Here is a 22,826-nt window from a genome sequence, read left to right as displayed (position 1 = left end):
CATGTCAAACTCTTGTCAGACGGGCTCTGCAGAAGAGAAGGGCATGTCAACTGATTTCCATCAATTCTGTTTTATTCATTCATCCTTACTGAATGACTACTATATGCCAGATATTATAAATAAATACAGGATAAATTATGTAATTCCCCTGTTTTCAAAAAGTTCATAACCCAAAGGGGGAAGAAGGTATAAATACACAGCCCAAGCCAATGTTGTGTGTGCTAGAAAGGTGAAAGCTAAGACGTACTACATGAGCTTGGAGGAGGGCACCGTATACAGACCAGGAGAAGGGAATTAGAAGCAGCTATCAGGGAGAAGGTAAGCCTCTATTGATATCTCAAGTCTTGGAGGATGCAAAGTCAACCAAGTGAAGGAGGGGCAGAGTGAAAAATGTGCAAAGGCTATAGGTGGAAGGAGCATGTGAACTTAAAGCAATGTGACTGCAGAACCAGAAAACTGAGTCTAAGTAGGAAATGCAGGGAAATGGGGTGACGGACAATCTGGGGCCAGACTGTCAAAGACCTTTTCAGTCTGAGGAAAGGGGGTCCAATTCTTAGGGCAATGGGAGTACAATGAAGCCTTTTAAACCAAGGAGAAACAATGTCTGAATTTTTTTTTAAATCTAAAGACATTTTACTAAGACTTTGGTATAGAAATGAAGGGACTAAGGGGGTGACAATATAGAGGAGAGGCCAGTGTTCAAGACACTCTGGAAGTCACCTAGGAAAGAGGTGGTGCCCTGACTAAGCTACTAACAGGGGTCAGAGAGAAGGGTATAGTATCAGAAAGAATTAAAAGCTAGATCTGATAAAGCTTGGTGTGAGAGAGTGTTTAAGAAGACACCCAAGTTTCAGACTAACTGGGTGGGTGCTGATGTCATTTAGTGCAATATTCAATACAGAGGAGGATTGGGTTTGGAAGAGGGGTGATGACTTCAGCTTTGGACTTGTTAACTTTCTGTGGCTGTAAGCCAGACTAGTGAAGATACTGGAACTGGGACTTAGGGGAGAGATCAGGGCAAGAGGCAGGAGTTTAGAACATTGGGACTGTGATAGAAGCCATGGTAGCGATGAGATCACACAGAAAGAGTGCATACAGTAAGAAGAACAGAAGGCCTAGGAGGAATTCCTGGGGAGAGATGGACAGAGTAGGGAAACCATGAGGAAAGGAAAGGACACCCAGGAGGAGGAGGAGGACCAAGAAAGAGTGACATAACAGTCATTGTCAGGGATGGCACATGGACTATCTCCTATAACGCTTCCAACAGCTGTATGTCTGGACCTGATTATTCTTATTTTACAAATAAGAGAAGGAAGCAAACCATAAGAGACTCTTAAATACAGAGACCAAACTGAGGGTTGATGGGGGGGGAGAGGGGAAAATGGGTGATGGGCATCGAGGAGGGCACTTGTTGGGATGAGCACTGGGTGTTATGTGTAAGTGACAAATCATGGGAATCTACTCCTGAAACCAAGGGGACACTGTATACACTGCATGTTAGCTAACTTGACAATAAATTATACTAAAACAAACAAATAAGCAAACAAGAAAACAAAACAAAACAAAAAAAACAAAAAGTGGAAAAGAAAGGGGAAAAAAAGAGAGAGAGAGCTGGGAATCAGTGGGAAAAGCAACTTGACTAGGTTTGCAGCACCAGCAGATTTTGGAGGCGGCATTGAAACATACATCCGTGAGGTGTTTTGTCTTGTTTTGTTTTGTTTTTGAAGCCTATGCACTTCTACCCCATAAGCCACATCAGAGATTTCAATAAGAAAATGAATAACATTTATTTAGTAAGTACTGTACTTTACACACCGCTATAAACATTTTGAAAATATTTACTTATTTAACTCTCACGACAACCCGGTGATACCCAGTACCAATACTCCAGTACCATTATTATCCTCTGTTAAAAAAAAAAAATCACCCTAGATTACATGGCTTGAAAATGACAGAGCTGGGTTTTAAATATAGGAAGCCTGTGCTCCTCACCACCTCATCATACAACTCAAATCTGAAACCTTTAAGCCTTTAATTCAGCAGAGGCTAATAAGGTGACTATCACGTACCTGGCATTATGCTCCATGTTGCAATTCAAAAATGCACTGAAACATTACAGTCCCTACCTAAATGGATCTTACAGTTCAGTACCTCTTCAATATTATCTAGAAAAGACAACCGAGGGGCAAGAGTTGAGGGATGGAATGTGCAGGACACTTGAATTGGGGACCAGGTAAGAGAAACTCGGGTTCTTATTGAACACCTCTGTGTGGAGTACTGCTCTAGACCCGAGATGAGCTATAATGGGAAAACTAGTTTAAGGGCATAGTGCTGGGTATTTCAGACTTGCCTGACCTGAATTTGTCTCCTTCCCTTGTGTTTTACTGTGGAAGGTATTTTTGTGATGATTAATTCGCTGCTCCTGAGACAGTCTGCATTTTTTTTTAAATCATAAAACCTTATTTCAATCTCTTTTTTTTGTGTGTGATGGGGATACACTTAGATATTTAAAACTTAGAGGGTTACTGTTTATGAAATTGTGGAGTTCATCCAGTGCTGGATGATGGGAAGGATAGTAACAACTCTGGAGCCAGGAAGGGGAGACAGTATATCGACTTCAGGTATGAAGGACTCTTGGGTGACATCCTGACATAGTGGGAGCTCCCTTAAAAAAGTCAAGATCCTACTGGTCCCCTTTATCTCTTGATAATATCTCCTTTCCCAATGCTCACCATGGGCTTTGATTGTCATGGGGATGAGAAAGGCCTGAATTAGGGGAGAATCTACATTAAATATTTTACTATGGAGAAATACTTGACTTATAAAATAAATGAGAGAATTATTTCTCTGTTTAAAACCCAAGTTTGAGCTATCTTGTTGCCTTCAGGAATTGCCAAGCTGACCTGCTAATAAAGTCTCCTGAGATCCTACATAAGGTTCTTTGTCACTAGGGAGACTATAATATTCTGAGGGTGATTTGGGAAGGATTCCCTGTACAAGTATCAGTTTGGTATCATATGTAGGGTTTACAGGACATTCAAAGGTGGTTTCTAAAATGGATGTATTTACTATTTGAGGCATGTTTCAGGGACTGGACTATGTCTACTCATTGAGGATATTACAGGTAGGTCTAAAATACCCATGGTTTTGACATATCCCTTTGCACTTAGGCTAGCTGCCTGTTTGACCACACTATATTGCCATGTGGAACCTTTCCAACAAATATATTCGTCTCATGTCACTGCTGTTAGGATATACTGTTACATACATCAAAAATCAATGCCCAAACTACCTCCTGCCCCTGCTCACTGTGGCCTGATATTCCATCAGTGTTCGCTCCATCCATCTATCCATCCATCCATCCATCCATCCATCCATCCATCCATTCTAGACATGCAGGAAACACTGGCTAAGCATTTACTTTACCAAGCCCTACCCTACGGGCAAGGAGATGAATCAGGCACATCCTTCAAAATGCTCACAGACTATTAGAGAAGACAGATCAGAAAGCAATAATTTTAATATAGTGTGATAGATTCTATAATAATTGTATCTCAAAAAAAAAAAAAAAAAACCAGTTTGAGCTCCCACCTCACATCCTGTTCAGCGTGACAATCACGAGAGCACTGTGAGAGAACTAGCCAGCTGAAGACTGTCTATGTCCCCACAGGGTAGAAAGGAATTTATTATTAGAAATTTACATTGCACAGAGCAAGATCTTGATTTGCCTTTGTAAGAGAACATCTTTATAAGGAGAAGCCTGGAGAGCTGAATCCCCAGAAGCCCTGGGGGAATCTGTGAAGAAGAGGATGGGAATAGTATTGGAAGGCTACCAGAGTAAGCATGGTGGCTTCCCCACTCCCCCCTTCACTTACTTAGATACCTACTTTCTTACCTCTCTGAATAATTTCTGGCTCTTCTGAATAACCACCTGAGGAGCATAAATACAGTTTTTGCTTTGTCAAAGACAGATAACTCAGGATGCTAGGGAGCAAGTTGGTGGACTGGAAATCCCCAGACCCTCCTTCTCTCATAAAGATACTGATCCAACAACAACGCGCAAACCAGTTCCTTTGTGAGAACACCAGAAACCAGTTAAAAGGACACTGCATCCAAAGTGAATGCAAACCCAGCTGTTATAATTATAAGATGTTTTATGTATGCCCCATGGTAACCACAAAGAAAATGCCTATAGACAATACAAAAAAAAAGGAGACAGCAATCAAACCATGCCCCTACAAAAAAAATTAATAAAACACAAAAAAGATAGCAAAAGAGAAAAAGAGGAACAAACCTTCTATAAGACAGGCAGAAAACAATGAACAAAATGTCAATAGTGAACAAAATGTCAATAGTAAGTCCTTTTCTATCAGTAATTACTGAAAATTTTTTTAATGTTTATTTATTTTTGAGGAAGAGAGAGAGAGAGACAGAGTGTGAGTGGGGAAGGGGCAGAGAGAGAGGGAGACAAAGAATCTGAGGCAGGCTCCAGGCTCTGAGCTGTTAGCACAGAGCCCGATGTGGGGCTCAAACTCACAGACTACAAGATCATGACCTGAGCCAAAGTTGGACGCTTAACTGACTGAGGCACCCAGGTGGCCCTCTATCAGTAATTACTTAAAATGTAAAAATTGTAAACTCCCTAATCGAAAGATGGCATGTCAGGGTGACTCAGTCAATAAAGCATTCAACTCTTGATTTCAGCTCAGGTCTTGATTTCAGGGTTGTGAGTTCAAGTACCACACTGGGTTCTGCACTGGGCATAAAGCCTACTCAAAATAAATAATAAACTCCCTAATCAAAATACATGGAATGACTGAACAGATTTTTAAAGGGGGCAGGTACCTAGGTGGCTCAATCAGTTGAGTGTCTGACTCTTTGTTTTGGCTCAGGTCATGATCCCAGGGTCATTGGATCAAGCCTTGTGTTGGGCTCCACACTGAGAGTAGAGCTTGCTTGAGAATCTCTCTCTCCCTCTGCCCCCCGCCCCCTTCTCTGTCTCTCCCTCTAAAATAAGAAATAAAGAAAACAAGATCCAACTATATGCTATCTTAGAGTTTCACTTTATATGTAAGAACCAATACAGGCTGAAAATGAAAGGATGGAAAAATATATTCCATGTAAATGTCAACCAAAAGACAGCAGAGATGGCCATACTTATGTCAGGCAAAATAGACTTTAAGTCAAAACTGTCATAAAAGATAAAGAAGACATTATGTAACAATAAAAGGGGAAATTCATCAGGAAGGTATAATGGTAAGTATATATGAACCTAATATCACACTATACAAATATATTATGCAAACATTGGCTGAATTGAAGGAAGAAATAACAACATAATAACAGTAGGAAAAAATAATAGTGGGAGATTTCAATACCCCACTTTCAATAATGGATAGAACATCCAGATAGAAGATCAATAAAGAAACAGTGGACTTGAATAACATTATAGACTAAACAGACCCAACAGACAGACCACCTAACAGCAGCAGAATACATATTCTTCAAGTACACACAGAACATTCTCAGGATAGATTATGTGTTAGATCACAAAAAAAGTCTTAACTTTAAGAAAATTGAAATCATACCAAGTTTCTTTTCTGACCACAATAAAATAAACTAGAAATCAATGGCAGAAGATTGCAAACTACACAAGTATATGGAAATTAAATAACATACTCTTGAACAACCAATGAGTCAATGGAGAAATCAAAAGGGAAATTAGAAAATGTCCTGATACAAATGAAAATAAAAACATAACACATGAAAAATTATAGGATGCAGTAAAAGCAATACTAACAGTGAAGTTTGTAGTGGTAAACATCTACATTATCTCAAACAACATAAATTTAAGCCTCAATGAACTACAAAAAGAATAATAAACTAAACCTAAAATTAGGAGAAGGAAATAAATAATAGAAATTAGAGTAGAAATAAATGAAATAGAGAATAGAAAAGGAATAGAAAAAAATCAATGAAATTAAGAGTTGGTTTTTTGAACAGATCAGCAAAATTGACAAACCTTTAGCTAGACTACCTAAGAAAAAAGGAGAAAAAATTCAAACAAAATTAGAAATGAAAGAAGAGGCATTTCAACCGATGCCACAGAAATAAAAAAAAAAAAAAGGGGGTACCTGGGTGGTGCAGTTGGTTAAGCATCCAACTCTTGATTTTGGCTCCGGTCATGATCTCACGGTCGTGAGATTGAGGCTTGCATTGGGCTCTGCACTGAGTGTGTAGTCTCTTGGGATTCTCCCTCTCTCTCCCTCTCTCTCCTTCTCTCTCTCTCTCTCTCTCTCTCTCTCTCTCTCTCCCTTGCTCATGCTTTTTTTTCTCTCTCTCAATCTCTCTCTCAAAATAAATAAATATTTTCTTTAGAAAAGAAATAGGAATGATGAGTCTTCTGTGAACAATTATATGCCAAACAAAGTGGTTAACCTAGAGGAAATGGATAAATTATTAGGAACATACAACCTACCAAGACTGAATCATGAAGAAATAGAAAATATGAACAGATCTATGACTAGTAAGGAGATTGAACCAGTAATCAAAAACTTCTCAACAAAGGAAAGCCCAGGACCAGATGGCTTCACTGGAGAATTCTACCAAACATTTAAAGTAGAATTTACAGCAATCCTTCTCAAACTTTCAAAAAAGCTGAAAAGGAGGGAATACTTCCAAACTCATTTTATGAGGCCAGCATTACCCTGATACTAAAGCAAACAATGACACTACTAAATAAATAAATAAATAAATAAATAAATAAATAAATAAAATAGAAAAAGCTACAGGCCAATATGTCTGACAAATATCGATGCAATAATTTTCAACAATATGTTAGCAAGTTGAAGTCAACAACACTTTGAAAGGATCATATACCATGACCAAGTAGGATTTATCTCTGAGGTACAAGGATGTTTCAACATATGCAAATCAACCAATGTGATACACCACTTTGAAAGAATGAAGGATAAAAATCACATGATCCTCTCCATAGAAGCAGGAAAAGCATTTGAAAAAATTCAACACCTTTTCATGAAGAAATGCTCAACTATCTAGGAATAGAAGGAAATTACCTCAATATAATATAAGCCATATAAGTCCACAACAAACATCATTATCAAAGGTGAAAAACTGAAAGCTTCTCCTCTACGATCTGGAACAAGGCAAGGAAGCTCACTCTCACTTCTATTTAACATAGTCCTGGAAGTCCTAGCCAGGACAGTCAGGCAAGAAAAAGAAATAAAAGGCATTCAAATCAGAAAGGAAGAAGTATAATTGTCCCCATTTACAGATAACATGGTCTTATATGTAGAAAACCCTAAAGATTCTCCCTGAAAAATTAGAATTAACAAACGAATTTGGTAAAGTCGGAGAACACAAATTCAATATGCAAAAATCAGTTGCATTTCTATACACTAACACTGAACTATGTTAAAAGGATATTAATAAGTGATACCATTTACGGTAACACCAAAAAGAATAAAATCCTTAGGGATCAGCTGATTAGGTGAAAGACTTGTACACTGAAAACTACAAGACACGGATGAGAGAAATTGGAGACAAAAACAAATGGACATCCTATTTTCATGGACTGGAAGACTTAATATTAAAACGTCCACACTATCCAAATCATTCTGTACATTCAATGCAACCTCCTTAGAATTTTAACGTTACTTTTTGCAGAAATAGAAAAACAATCCCAAAATTCATGTGGAACCATAAAAGATCCTGAATAGCCAAAATAATCCTAAGAAAGAACAAAGCTTCCTGATTTCAAAGCATATTATAAAGCTACAGTAATCAACACTGGATTGTACTGGCATAAATCAGATTAGATACCTAGAGAGAACAGAGATAGGAAAAAGAACAGATAGATAGATACCTAGATAGAACAGAATAGGGAAAAGACAGTCTCTTCAATAAGTGGTGCTGGGGAAAACTGGATATCCATCTGCAAAGAATAAAATTGGACACTTATACCATAAACAAAAAGAAACTAAAGAGGGATTAAATACTTAAATGTAAGAACAGAAATGTAAGAAACTACAAAACCCTAGAAGAAAATGTAGGGCAATTGCTTCATAAGTTTGGTTTTGGCAATACTTTCTTGAGTATGACGCCAAAGGCAGAGGAGATAAAAGCAAACTTAGACACGTGTGACTATCTTTAAACTAAAAAGCTTCTGTGTAGCAAAGGAAGCAATCAGCAGAGTGAAAAGGTAACGTATAGAATGGGAGAAATTATTTGCAAACTTATAGCAGGTAAGGGGTAAATATCCAAAAACCACAAGGAACTCTTACAAGTCAATAACAAAAAACTAAATACCTGACTTGACAATAGGCAAAAAGATTTGAATAGACATTTCTTCAAAGAAGACAAATGACTAACAAGTGTATGAAAATTTTCTCAACATCACTAATCATCAGGGACATGAAAACCACCATGAGCTATACTTTACACGTTTGGATAGCCGCTATCAAAAAAACAAACAAACACAAGAAGAAAACCAGAATATAACAAGTGTCCTGTCAGGGCTATTGCTCACATTTCCAGTATATTTTTTCCAATAGCTTACTGTGAAAATTGTGGAAGATGGAGAAGAGTGGAAAGAATTGTACAATGAATATCCATACCAATTTGTACAATGCCCAATTGCACAATGGATCAAGTTTTGTTGCATAGCTATACATGTATCTAGTCACTTCTCTGTGTTTTTCAATGTGCTTTTTAGATTACACTTTTATTTTGAGATAATTATAGATCCTCACGCAGTTATAAGAAATCATCCTGTGTACCCTTTACTCGTTTTTTCCCAGTAGCAACATCTTGCAAAGCTATAGCACAATATCACAACCACGATATCAGCGTGGATGCAGCCAAGATACAGATTCCATCACCACAAGGATCCCTCCCTTTACCCTTTTAGAGCCACACCTACTATCCTCACTTTTCTCCCCCTCCGAAACCTGTGGCAACCACTAAGCTATTCTCCATTTCAATAATTTTGTCTTTCAAAAAATGTTATCTGAATGGAGTTATGCGGGTTGTAGCCTTTGGGGATTGGCTTTTTTCATTCAGTACCATTTTCTAGTGATTCCAGTTGTTGTGTATATCAACAGTTCATTCCCAATGTGTTTTCAAAGGCATTTTCACACCTAGGGGACGTTCTTCATGAGCTTGTGCCAGTAAGTATCACCCCATAAAATCCCCAGCAATGTTAGAAAAGGAAATATACTCTTTAGAGTCTTTTCTTTGAAAAAACCAACAACAAAACAAAACAACTTATGGAGGTTTTGACATTTTGCAGTATTGGCCACAAGCATTTTGAAAAGTTTCCAATGTGGATTTTGTATGTGTGAACTTGAGAAGAGAATAAAAATGTCAGTGGCCGTATTCATCTTGCATAAAATATTTGAACTTTATGCTGCACTAAAACAATAAATTGTCTCTGTAATAAGACATGGGCAATTAAACAAGCAAGAGAAACAATTCATGTAGCTTGAGTTGAATGGAAGCCCTGCAATTGAAGTAATGTAATCACACCCCAGGAGTCTGAGGAGGGGGTGTGTGCCCAGGAGAGGTGACTGCTTTATGCTTCTTTATATAATGGATAAGGGAAGTGTAATTTAATTTGCAAACAGCAATCTTTAGAAATCAATTAGGAGTTTATTCCAAAGGGGGCAAACGTTGGTTACAGATTTATGGACCTCTCTGCAGAGGAGGGAAAGTTTAGCACTTAGGGCTCAAGCCCTGCCCTTCCCACCTCTCCACAAGTAACTCCCAGTGGGGAAGGAATGTAGCGGCCCACAAGGGAAGGAGTCCTGTGCAGGGGCTGCCGGAGAGAGGTCTGCAGTGGAAGACGTGAGCCTGTGCCCCAGAGCTGGGCGTCTGTGGACCAGGATGGTCAGGCTGATGCTCCTCTAGTTGTTGATACTGAATTCACACACAGGCAGATGCACTTGGGACAGACCCTGACATCAGGCCAGCGCTGGCTACTGGAGAGAGCCTCCTGCCCCTGAGTGCAGGGAAGGCTTTGTTTCGCAGCTTGGTGAAATACAGACCCAGGTACTCCTCACTCTATCGTGTACTTGCCTGTTCAGTCATCTCTAGCTGAGCACTGCCTTCATGTGCTCCTCTGAGCGTAGACCCGTGGCCGTCAGTCTAACAGGAATTAGCAATGATTTCTTGTGGTCATGTAAGTTCGAGGAACGCAGGTTTAATCAAAGTTAAGCAGGCCTCTTTACTGTAGGATGGCCCAGACCTATTGATCTGAGGCTGTGCATGGGGCATCTATAGATTATTATAAGACTGGAGAGTTATAATTACTGATTGTAAGATTATAATCAGATTTTTTTAAAAAAAAGTTATCTGACCAGGGACCCAGACAAAAGTGTTCTGGGTCACACTTGGAGGAAGGCTGCCGCGCTGGGTTCCTGTCTGTGAGGCTTGCATGAATAGGACCGCAATGAACACAGAAAGGTAAGTTCTGTGCTAGAGAACTTCCCGTTGTGTTCCCTGCTGTATCTCTACTGTCTAGGACAGTGCCTGGCTCACAGTAAGTGCCCAATGAATGCTGGTTACATGACTAAAAATAATAGCTATTATTTCTTGAGTTCTAGGAATTGTGCTGAGCTTTTTTCAGCCATTATCCCATTTAACTCTCAAAACAATACTGAGAACCAGTTCTCATTGTTATTCCCTTCTACAGGTGAGAAAACTGAGGGTTAAGACGGTTCCATAATTTGCCCATGGTCACAGAGATAGGAGGGGGTCAGGCTGCGGCTTGAATCCAGATTATATAGCTCTACAACCCACACGAGTAATTGTTTCTCTGCATTGCTTCTAGGAAGGACCAGGTAAGTAGATAAATGAATCCAAAACCCATCCAGGCATCACTCATCGGAAGGGAACTAGCCCTGAGTGGTCCCACCAAAACACCCCATTCCTCCAAGTGAATTCATCCTCAGAGGTGGCCTTCCAGGGTGCGGGGGACAGCACACATTCCCAAAACCTTCCTGGTTGCAGAGCATGGCACACATGCCTGTGGGAACTGTAGTATTACCAAGAACCAAGACCAGATTTACCTGCAAAACTTGATCTGGTCTTCATTAAGTTGTGTGCAGGTCTCCTTGAAACAAGAGTCAGCACTGAACACCGAAGCATGTAGAATAAAACAGCCACAGGAACAGGGTTTGGGGCAGGGGCTGAAGTTCTTGCCAGGGATCGAGTAATCACTAAGGCTTCCCAATGGGAAGTTAGGAGCATTAATTTCAGCACAGCAGACCGAGGCCCAAGAGAGAGCATCTCGACCTCATGATGTTGGTAGTGTGTCTACTAGACATTTCTACCCAGCACTGTGGCAGATAGGAAATAAACCCGCCTAGGAAAGTGGATGCTGATATGACGGAAAGCCAGGTGCAAAAAAGGCGTTCTCAAGATCCCTCTTTGCAAACAGGAAGTGCATCCCTCAGAAAGGGCCGGTTTATCACCCTAGTATTCAAGGGTCTCCTACAGCTTTGCCCAAAGGCCAGCCACAGGATCCAGGTCCCATTAGGGGCTGGTCCAGGTACTGAGGGCTGGGGGCTTTGCGGAGTGCCTCTCAAACATGACTTAGGCATGGCCCTGTCTTAGGGAAAAGCAGTCTCCACTTTTAAAAATTTTCTTTCTTCTTCTTCTTCTGCCCTTTTTTTTTTTAATGGATAAGGAATTGTTCAGCTGCCTCAGCAGCATAAATGAAATAAATTATCATTAAGATTAGGGATTGTGTTGTAAGTACACTCTAATTGCTAATTAATGCATTGTCCTGTTGATTTTTCCATGCATCTTATGTTTGACAAAGACGGAGGCTTGTTGCCAGCTCCGGGTAAAACATCGTCTCTAGCCCAGGCAGACAAGGTCGCTGGGTGAGTAAGACATTTCTTAGTTAACATTACTCCAATTCAGCATAGAACAGCAGTTAAGAAGGCTGACATTCAAGCAGATCGCCTGGGTTTGATCCTTAACTCCATCGCTTACTGTGTCTGCTTTGAGCAAGTTATTTTAATTCTTTGAGCCTCAGTTTTCCCTTCTCTATAACAGGGATAAAAATGATAGCATCCACTTTTTAAGATTTTGGCAAGGATTAAAAGAGAGAATAGAGTGAGGCATTTAGATGTAAGACCCAGTGTGAGTGCTAGCTGCCAATCTTACTATTCCAGGTGTATATTTTCTTAATCAAACTATTTGAGGCCAATTGGGTTGCAGAATTCAGGGGTTTTGTTTTGTTTTGTTTTGTTTGGTGTTTGGTGTGTATGTGGAGGGGGGGGTGTGCTTTGGCATTTAGGAAGCTAATGTGGCACACACAATTTATATTATGTTCCACTCCCTGCAGGATTGAGGGCAATGTCTCACAATCAAACACGCTAATATTTATGTACTTAAATATAGAAACATTCACATTAAGTGAGATAAATAAATACTATAAATACTTTTCTGTTACTTCAGTCAAATGTTCTCACCCGGTGAGTTTTGACATCAAATTTATGAAAAGGCTTTCAGGATTCAGAGCTTTTTAAAATTTTGGATAAGGGAGTTTTGACCTGTCTGACAGGTACTCCTGCAATAGGTTGCTGTGTCTACACTGGAACAGGTGCCATCCATACTCAGAGCCCTCAGTCATTTTCCTGACTCACTGCGGAGGTCTGTTTCAGCAGCAGATTCTTGGCTCCTGCCTAGACCTTGTGCAGGAAACTTCAGGGAGCCTCTGGGCTGAGCCTGGGAATGGTCAGTGGTCTACAGGGGTCAGGGCCTCCAGCTGTGAGTATCTGCCTGGTGCCAGGTGCTAGGTGCCTGATGCCCAGGGCCTGGCTGGGTTTTCTTGCTGGTCCCTGATGCTGTGTGCACAGTGCCCGGTCCTGCACCTAGCCTGGACTGGTGATGGCTCCTGCTTTACAGCTGGTCTCCTGGACAGATCTCTTCCTTTAAGTGAGGTGAGCAGCCTGATATAGTCATGGGCCAACTTGGGAAGCATAGTGAAAAAAGGGTCAAGAAGCACCTTCTCTCTCGAGGCTCTGAAATCACAGACTTATAGGCAGCTGAGTGAGGGCTGGGTGGGATTCAAATCTGTCCACTCACTCACTCACTCACTCACAGTAAACATTTACTGTGGTCCTACTTTGTGCCAGGACCCTTACCAGGCCCTGCATGGCCAGGAGTCCGCAGAGTCACAATGATATAAAGCTAACAGTGAGGAGTATTTGGAATGTGGGCCAGGCACTGTGCTCTGTACTTTACCAGATCGGCAGACTGGATTCCTCCTTCCCTCAGGCCTGGGGCCACTGGAGCCTGAACTTCTCACCCAAGCCTTAGAGTTCTAGCTCTTAAATTCTCCCCATGAGATTCTTCATGCTCTACAAAAGTGCATTTATCCTCAGTCTATAAAAGAATTAAGCTAGGTTCCAGCTCTAAAGTTAGCAAGAATGGAAATATCAACTTATCTGTCAACATCTGCTTCCCCCAAACTGCATGAAGATGCCACCAAGATGTGGGAATTTTTGCAGTAGGAGACTGGATGGACTAAGGTCTGCCCTGTTCAGGACCACTTATTAGTCCCCTTGCCTTGCGTAGGTCAGAATTTGTGGTAAATAGAGGCAGGAATTTGGGCCTCTGTACTGGGCCTCTCTGGGAATATTGGTGCTTGGTGCCCACTCAAAGATTTGTCAACTCTTTCTGAGCACAATCCTGTCTTTGCAGACATTGTCTGAATTCTAACTGCTGAGAAGGAAGTAGAAGGAGGGGAAGCCCAAGGGGACACTGAAGGCTGTCCTTGTGATTAAAATGAACCCATGAATGGCCCCATTTTGGGGCTCAGCCCTGCACCAGCCACTTTCATATGCCATGCCCCTTACTCCAAACTTCTGGACTTGATGCTATTTTTCCATGTTATACATCAGGAAAATGAGAAGTAAGAAGTTAAAGCAATTAATGTGGTGGCCTAGGCTATGGTTCAGATCTACTGAAAATCCAAGCTTTCGACATGAGATACAAAAAGGTGCCCTTCCACTCTGGGCCCCACGCTACTGAAGGCAATACATACCGGTGAGAGCCTAGAGGCACAAGAGATACTTTACTAGTAAAGTGCTTCCTGAGCTAGACACGCTTATTTGGCTGAAGTCTTTTCTTATGAAAACGAAGAGCCAGCCTGAAGACAGAGCCCTGCCCACTTGAGAAATAACCAGGGGAGAGACTGTGCCCCTCCAACACATCCTGCCCAGGGCCTGTGGATGGCCTGCTCTTGGAATGAAGATGGACACGATGGAATTTCAAAGTGAATAAAAACATTAAAATGTGAGTTGTCTGACGTTTCCTCCTAACTCTGGTCTTGGACATGCGGTGGTCTGGTTATATTCTTGCTTTTATGTCTTGCTGGCCTTCTGGTTTTAACACGAGCCTCAGTGTACTTAGGTACTGTGTGAGACAGCCTCTTGGTGTTGATCAACTCTGGGGCACAAATAAATTCTAGTTTTGGGGCCGTGTGCCAAGGTCCCAGTCATGGCTGCCCTGTGAGCCTTGTAGACCATAAATACCTGGGTCTCACAGCAGGTACCAAACAACCTTCTGCGCTGTTCATCCCCAACCACCTGAAGGGTGTAGGTGTCCCTGGAAGCCCCAGGGTTTGCTGGAGTTAGAAGGAGACCCTCAGGGGCTCCCGATCTAGCCTGTTTTCCTGCCTCCTAGAATTCTGTGTCTTCAGCATTTGTCCCATATTCTAATGAGATGTTCAGTTCTTAGCTGCAGACATGTGGAGAGATAATTGAGAATTAAAGTCAGAGGGAAAGACTTGAGGACAGCAATCATGGGTTTAAATTTATTATTCTTCTGCGTATCCATCATGTTTCTGCTCCGTAAGAGCCCTCAAATGATACTATTAATTCATTCTTTCAATAATATAAAACATTTTTTTCAGCCATTATAGAGGTACAGAGAAGAACAAGGCTTGGTCCATGATTTCTGCTTTGACTGGGTGGTTGTTCATTTTGAAGTCAGACCCAGTAAGGTAATGTGTGTCCAGAGCCTGGCTAACTCCTCACCTGTCTTCTGCTCTCCACTTCCCCCACCCCCGCTCTCAACCTTGTCTCCTCGTAGTCACAAACCCATGGTCCCACAGAGCCAGTGCCTCAGATCACTTTCTGTCCTCTCTGGCCCCAGATAATACTATTAAGCTCACCAGCTAGTTGTGAGGATCTAAGGCCACAGCGTAGGTGACAGTCCTGAGCACGCAGTCCTGGACACGCAGAGGCATCTGTCAATTTCACTTTTCTTCCTTCTCTGGATGGAAACTGCCCTGTCTCTATCATCAATCAGCACAAATGGTATTGGGTATTGTGTTCTTTCTCTGAGTTCTTGGGCCTTGCTTTTGGATTTTCCATTAGAAAGCATTATGGAAGAAGGCTCCAGTTCTGCTCAGGCATGCTCAGTACTGGGCACTGAAGACATTGCTGTTAAACTGAATGGAAATGGCTCTTGGCAAATCTGCCTCTGAATATACCCAGAATCTTCTCCATGACTTAGAGAGTTAATAATAATGGACATGGACGGAGTACTTGCTATGCTGCCCAGGCAAGGAGGCCTGGTTCCAAAGTTAAAGACATCTAGGCCAATTTCAGGGTAAAAATGGAAACTGTCCATAAACTAACCATGGAACTCAGGTGGGGAGACAAGGAGCCAAATTGCACATAGTGGTCCACAATTCTATTCTCCCAGGATACTTGCACTCTCTCCCCGGCCAGTGTTGCAGGCTAGTGACTAAACACATCATAACACCGATGTGTATAATATCATGAACATATGGGATGGCACCTGGAAGGGGCAACCTCTGCTGGGGGGTGCTGTGGTCAGACTCGCCTGTAGGCCTTTGAGGAGTTCAGTGGCAGGTGACACAGCCCAGTCTGCACCTTAAAGTTGAGCTGATGCATTGATTGTTCTCATCTGGATGTTGTTTTCCTGGCTGCAGGGAACCGTGAGAGGCAGAACAGCACAGTAGGTCAGAGCACAGCATCCAGAGCCAACTGCCTGGGCCTGAAGCCATTTACAGATGCTGAGAACATAACATAAGCCCTCTCATCCTCTATTCCCCAATCTATAGAATGAGGACAAAAATAGTGCCCCATGGCCCTGAAGGTGGAGTGACCAACTATGGCCAAAGTATGAAGCAAAGAGAAAGCCCTAGGTGAATATAGATATGATAATGACAACAGCGCCTTTTGGAGACACTTCTGTAACCCACGACCTGACATAGCACATTCCCAGGGAGGTGCCATGGTCAGCCAGGAAGCTTGGAGGAAGCCAGGCTTCCAAGAGGTGCCTTCTAGAAGTTTCTCTTTACCAAGTGTTTGTGCAGGAGATCCAGCTGCCTCTGACACCAGAGCTGAATCTGCTGGACAGTCTTGAAGGGCTGGGTACCACCTCTCCATCCTGGGACCACAGGTGTCCCTCCAACTGCATATACCAGCCTCGAGGATACCAAGATAGGGTTTGCTCTGAACAAGGAGGGAGCAGCATCCATAAAGTATTAAAAAAACACATCAAGAAAAGGAGTCTGGAAGCAACATTACTCCTAGATAAAAAGCTACCTTGTTTTCTTAAAGAGATTTGAATTCTCTGAATTAAGGAATTGTGGTTTTAAAGGTTACCTGAGGGAAATACGGAGTTTTTAAAGCCCTGGGCTTTAATTAAAACTCACTCACACGCAACTAATGTGTGAGCCCAGATGTCCCCTGCATGCTCTCTGGGAACACAGGCCAGAAAAGGTCTCTGATGAGATGAGAAACTCTGAAGTCCTCAGCCCTGCATGCAAGCCCCCTCTTCTCCTATTCCTGTTCCTATTTTTTAGGAAAGGCTGGACACCCTACTCTTCAGACATGAATGTATCCAGGCTCTGGAATGTCCATAATCCCTGCAATTTACACATGGGGCAGAACATGGTTGGAGTTGACATACTGGTGGTGGTAAAATAAATTCCTACTTTACCACCTCTGCTCATGTGGTTCACTGTGATGGTTTGAATGGCTGCACCATTCAATCCTGCTGCACATGGCCATGTTTGTGAAGGCTCTTTGGATGTCCTTGTCCCCGCAGGGACTCCACATAATCCGTTATTAGAAGCCAACTCAAATTATCATTTCCCTCAACAGATCCCACCCCAAACATTAGCTTTGCTCCACATTCCATGGGGCTTTAGTTATTTTATAAAGCAGCCACCTGCCTTGAAAGGTCTCTGGGGAGAAGGTTCCTCTGGGCTGAATTTGGTCCCAACACCAGCGAGATTGACCTACTCAGTGTTTCAAAAACAGCTAGTTGTTGATCTTTAGAATTCAGGAGTTTTTTTTTTTTTTTTTTTTTTTCCTTTTCAATTCAGGTTCTTCTCAAAACTCAGAATACCTAGCAACATGTGCCGACAATCAAACAAGGTAGCAATTGGCTGGGTCCTGCTTTCAGTGAGAGCAGCCCCCCTGCAGCTCAGCACAATCCCAGTACCCCTGTGTCTTCCACACTCACTTTTACTTTCTGCTTGGCCCTGGGATGGGTCTTTCCAAACCAAGAAGTAAGCATAAAGTAAGGGAGCAAAGACTTGAGTACCGGGTTGCTGTGAAATCACCACCCCAAATCCCTCACAACTTTGCCACTAAGGGGTTGTGTGAGGTTGCATCTTTGCTTAAATGGCATGGAGGTTAATACAGGCAAAACAAGAGCATATGCAGAGACTCCAGACAGTCTTATTCCCAAATGTTGGAATCTCTCAGTTAATAGGAGTAGCCATCTTTTTCTGACAACAGCTAGGGAAATTTTGCACATCTTTAAAAATGATAACTGTTGGGGCATCTGGGTGGCTCAGTCAGTTAAGCATCTGACTTCGGCTCAGGTCATGATCTTGGGGTTCATGAGTTTGAGCCCTGAGTCAGGTTCTGTACTGACAGCTCAGAGCCTGGAGCCCGCTTCAGATTCGGTGTCTCCCTCTCTCTCTCTGCCCCTCCCCTGCTCACACGGTCTCTCCCTCAAAAATAAACATGAAAAAAAGGGATAACTATTACATTTTCTTAGCAACATTCTAGTTTTGCATTTACCTCCTGAGTTCCAGCCCCTTGATGACTTTTTGGATGAGGTGCACGTTCCTATTCCTGGTCATCCTCCTGTTGGGGCAGCTAGAAAACAGGTCAGTTTATGTATGCCGAGTCACTGATGAAGGTTCAGGGAGGGTCTCGTTCATTCCACAGCTAATGTGCTTCTGAGCGGAAGCAGAACATGGTTTGGTTTCTTCCTTCCTTTCTGCTGTAGAGAACTTTAAAAATCTCAAACCGTAATTTCTAAGCTTTCTCTGTACTTGACTTTTCTTAAATAGTTTCATTTTCTAGTCCAAAAACAATGCTCTGGCTTTCTAAGGTAAATAGGGCCATTTCTGTTCTGGAAGCAGCTGATGGAGAAAACCGAAGGTGAAGGAAGGCTATTAGAAGAAATGGGTCACATTCTACAAATCCTGGAGCCACAACTGTCTCTCAGGACACCAACCATTTCTATTTCTCCTATATCTTGAAAAGGTGCAGAAAATATCAATTATACTGAAGAGAAAGGGCTTTATTTGCATGTTCTTATTTCCTATACATGTCACGTACAAAGTAATTAATGAACTTGAAATTAAAAAAAAAATTAAATTTTGGCGGGGGTGGTTGGGTGGCTCAGTTGGTTAAGTCTTTGGCTCTTGATTTCACCTCAGGTCATGATCTCATGGCCCATGAGATTGAGCCCTGCATTGGGCTCTGTGTCAACAGTACACAGCCTGCTTGGGATTCTCTTTCCCTCCCTGTCTCTCTGCCCATTCCCGGCTCATGCGCGCGCGCTCTCTCTCCCTCTCAAAATAAATACATAAACATTTAAAAAATAATTAAAAAATTAAAAAAATAAATTTTTTATGTTGACCGTTGAATGATAATCAGTTTTTCCTGGATCTCAGAAAACCACAGAGGATGTGCCACTTTGTGTTGAATGAGGATCTTGGGGCAGTTCTTGGGGCGGGTTATAACTCTGCTCCATGAGCAGCCATGATGGGACAAAGTTGCTTAATCATTCTGTGAAATTCCTCTTCATAGGAGAGCACATCCCCAGCCTTGGCAAAAGACTGCTTCTAGAAGCAAGAAATAAGGACCTGGGCTTTTAAAAAGTAATCTCTACTCTGAGGATGTAAAAATCATAGCGGAGGGGCGCCTGGGTGACTCAGTCAGTTAAGCGTCTGACTTTGGCTCAGGTCATGATCTCACGGGTGAGTTCGAACCCCGCGTCGGGCTCTGTGCTGACAGCTCATAGCCTGGAGCCTGCTTCCCATTCTGTGTCTCCCAATCTCTCTGCCCCTCCCATGCTTGTGCTCTGTCTCTCTCTCAGTCTCTCAAAAATAAATAGACATGAAAAAAATTAAAAAAATAATCATAGTGGAGGATGTAACAGACACTTGGCTACAGTCAGAGCTAGTGCCCAGAAATGTGAAATCAGCCAACCTCAGCCTGTGCATTCCTCCCCGCTACAACACACCAGGTAAGAAACCATGTCCCGGAATCAAACTGTTGAGATTCAAATCCTGGCTTGACCATTTACAAGCAGTGTGACCTTAGGCAAGTTACTTAACTTCTCCAGACCAGGATTTCTCACCTGTAAAATGTGTATGATGGTACCTCTTGCATGGGTTTTGGTAAGGATTAAATGACTGAGTGCATGTAAAGCTTTTATGATAGAACTTGGCGTATGGTAAATTCTTAAATGTGTCAAATTATCCATGGCATGTGACTTCAGTACACTGTCACTTGGTTTCCTAGGTTTTCTTATGCGGTCTTGGATTCATTGTTGGGGCATATTGCTCCTGCTTCCCTCCCGTTATCATCAAAATCTAATACCCGCCTGGAACTCTGCAGTTTACAAAATGCTTTTACACTCTAAATCTCACATAATCTTCACATCAGCCCTGGGTATGCTCCCTACTCTGCCCAATGGGTTTTGGGCAACTTAGTGCCATTTTCTCTCCTCTGTGCTTTCTCCTGTATCACAGTTCTAGAGCCCTGGGAACTAGATTTCCTGGAATTCTAACCAGCTGTTGACAGGTTTTCTGTCTTTGTAAGAATAACAGCAGAGAGGCAAGGTGACGAGGTGCGGAGTCCCTACTCTCCTAAGCAGTGGTGGGCAGCCATGCAGGCTCTCCAGCAGAAGGCAGACGGGATGGAGTGATGCCAGGAGCATTTGGACGTCCTCTTGCAAGTTATCCCCATTGGTTCTGCAATTCCTGACTTCCTGAACACTAGCGGTGGCTGATTTTTCATCCCCTTTGTTCCTCTAAAGATCTGCGCCCTCAAATCTTCTCTATGAAATCCCTTTGTGCTGGAAATATCTAGAGTGTTTGCCATTTTCCTGACCAAACCCAGACCTGCTTTATATTAGGAAAAACACAATGAGTACATACTTTATGCCAGGCACTGCGTTAAGCATTTTATATGAGTTAACTTATTTAATCCTTATAATGATGCAGTTTGAAAAGCAGCACAATTATCCTGATTTTTCAGATATGGTAACTGGGACACAGAGAGGAAAAGTTCCTTTTGCATGGTTATCACTAGGCTCTACAGACTCTGTTAAGTTACTGAATGTTCACTATGTGTCTGGCATTGTACTGAGTATTTCAACGAAGGATGAGTTACGGTTTCCCAAAGTAACAGGTAGTTAAAAGCCAAGCAGGGATTCCCATCCCTTCCTAACTCTCCACCCAGTGTTTCTTTTCCCAAACCTCTGATGCCTCTTGCATGGAGAGAACTACCACAGATGTAAGGATGTATGAACAGTTACAGTTAAAGGGTGTCTGCCTAAGAACAAGTTGTCCCGTTCTATGCACTTCTTACATTTTATCAAGGAAACGGTTTTATTCCAAAGAACGAATGGTGGGTCTTGTGACCCAGGGATAATTTGTTATGGTCACACATGGCAGAAGTAGGGGGAAATTAAAAAAAAGGAGAGAGGGAATGAGGAAAAGAGGAGAAGGTGGATGGTGCAGGAGGGGCAAAGAGAAGAATAAGAAAAAAGGACAAGGCAGGGGAGGAGGAGAGGAAGAAGAAGGAAGGCAGAATGAGAGCTTTTTCTGATCAAACCACCAGCCACATATAAGAGCAAGGCAGAAAAGGGACTTTTCCCACCTCCTATTTCTACCAGGGGATCCAGATATTTGTCGTAGCAAGGACTAAGTGTTGTTACTCAAATATTCATCCCTCTGCCCCAGATCTACATCATAATGCAAAATCCATAAGTGTTAGCTATTTTGGCTGCTTGATAAAAATTTGATACATTCTGATTAACACACATATAATAAATAGTCTAATTTTATTATGTTGTATAAAGAATTCAAAAATATGTGGTGTCTGTGCTTTCCCAAAGTGTAAGGAAACAGATAAAGCTTCAGACAGTCAAAGAAAGATTGCTTTCATTAAATTATGCTGTTATTGAATTTCTTCCCCTATGATAGTCTCTCCCTGTTCTCAAAGCTGTCTGCCACAGGAGCAATCACTTGGGGTGGGATTTTCCCTCGATCTCTGGAAGCGATCCTTGAAGACACGATTTAAATACTTAAGAGATTCTTTACTGGAGGCCTGCAAGCAGTGAGGACGTGTTACAAAGAGGTCAGGAGCTGGTAAATGTAGTGCTGAGTCTATGGGCAGAGGATACAAGTGCTGACTCTAGTCCCCTGGGGCATGCTGGAGTTAAAGAATGTTGATCACCTGCTCCATGCTAGGTGTGCTCCATGTAGGCACTTCTACAAAAAACCTTCCAAATTGGATGGGCACATTCATCCTTTTTTTTTTTTTTTTTAATAGATAAGGAAACTGAAGCTGGGATAATCTTATCTAAGACAGAGTTAGAATGGTTGCATTGGGGATGACTTATACTCGTTGCTCTTTAGATTAGAACCATAAACCAGGTTGCCAGGCCAAATGACCTTTCCACATCACTGAATCTTGAATGGATTGGCTCAAGGATGGGAATTAAACCTGGGCCTTCGAGCTTCCGTGGGGTCTTTGAGTTTCCTCCGCTCACATTACCCTCTAGTAATGTGAGCTTCAGCCACCAGGGTCTGTTCCTGTTACTGACAGCCAAAGTGTGCTGACTGATGGAGGGTGGGGCTGGATTTGAGCCCTGTTCTGCCTGAAGACACAGATCCTCTGTAAAGGAAGGTGAAACTCATCCCTCCTACTTATCCCACCATGGGGACCTACATTCCCATCACAGGGTCAGACTTTAGAACAAGTGAATGAGGGTAGACTAGGCGTCCTGAAGGACTGAACAGAGAAGGACGGACACTGGGCACCAAGGGCTACTCCCCAGTGCTCCTACTCTTCAGCCCGGAGCAGCTCTGGGCCTGCCTGCACAGGCCTGGGGGGCCAGGTGCTCCTCCTCTACTCTAGTAAGAATCAGCAGGCAGGGCTGGGTCCCCAGCTTTCTGAGGACTGGTTTCCTCCAAGAACATGCCAAGTAAAATGGTCATTCTGTTCCCTGTGTTCACTGGCATTTTCCGGGGGAATTCAGAATCCTCTTATTATCTTCATACCCCTGCTCAGACCTACATTCTAGGAGAAGATTCCTCACCCAATGTCATCCCAGTCTGACCCAAATCTACTTGTCCTGCTCCCTCTTTCCTTGGGGACGGAAGCTATGAGGATAATGGGTGACATTAATGGAAGCATAGTGGTTAATTTGAGGGAGATGATAATCCCAAAGAGCACAGGGCTGGTTAGGCTGTATCTAGTATGCTGCCTTTTCTCCTA

The 22,826-nt window shown here is 42.4% G+C and overlaps 1 protein-coding gene and 1 long non-coding RNA gene across 2 annotated transcripts in view; one reads left to right on the top strand and one right to left on the bottom strand.

The window, feature by feature from the left end:
• CLSTN2 (calsyntenin 2) overlaps window positions 1-22,826 on the bottom strand; it is a 614,269-nt gene that overhangs the window by 323,527 nt on the left and 267,916 nt on the right. The gene's annotated exons all lie outside the window — the stretch shown is intronic.
• On the top strand, window positions 273-14,332 carry LOC121033744 (uncharacterized). Its single transcript, XR_005792084.1, has 5 exons — window positions 273-1,269; window positions 10,368-10,482; window positions 10,712-10,859; window positions 11,843-11,906; window positions 13,735-14,332. It is a non-coding gene; the product is annotated as an uncharacterized LOC121033744 (long non-coding RNA).

Source organism: Herpailurus yagouaroundi, unplaced genomic scaffold (genome assembly GCF_014898765.1).
Source record: "Herpailurus yagouaroundi ecotype Mexico unplaced genomic scaffold, PumYag 159, whole genome shotgun sequence".
NCBI lineage: Eukaryota > Metazoa > Chordata > Mammalia > Carnivora > Felidae > Herpailurus > Herpailurus yagouaroundi.
Note: the sequence above shows the minus strand (reverse complement) of the source record. Positions and strands in the feature narration are given on the sequence as shown.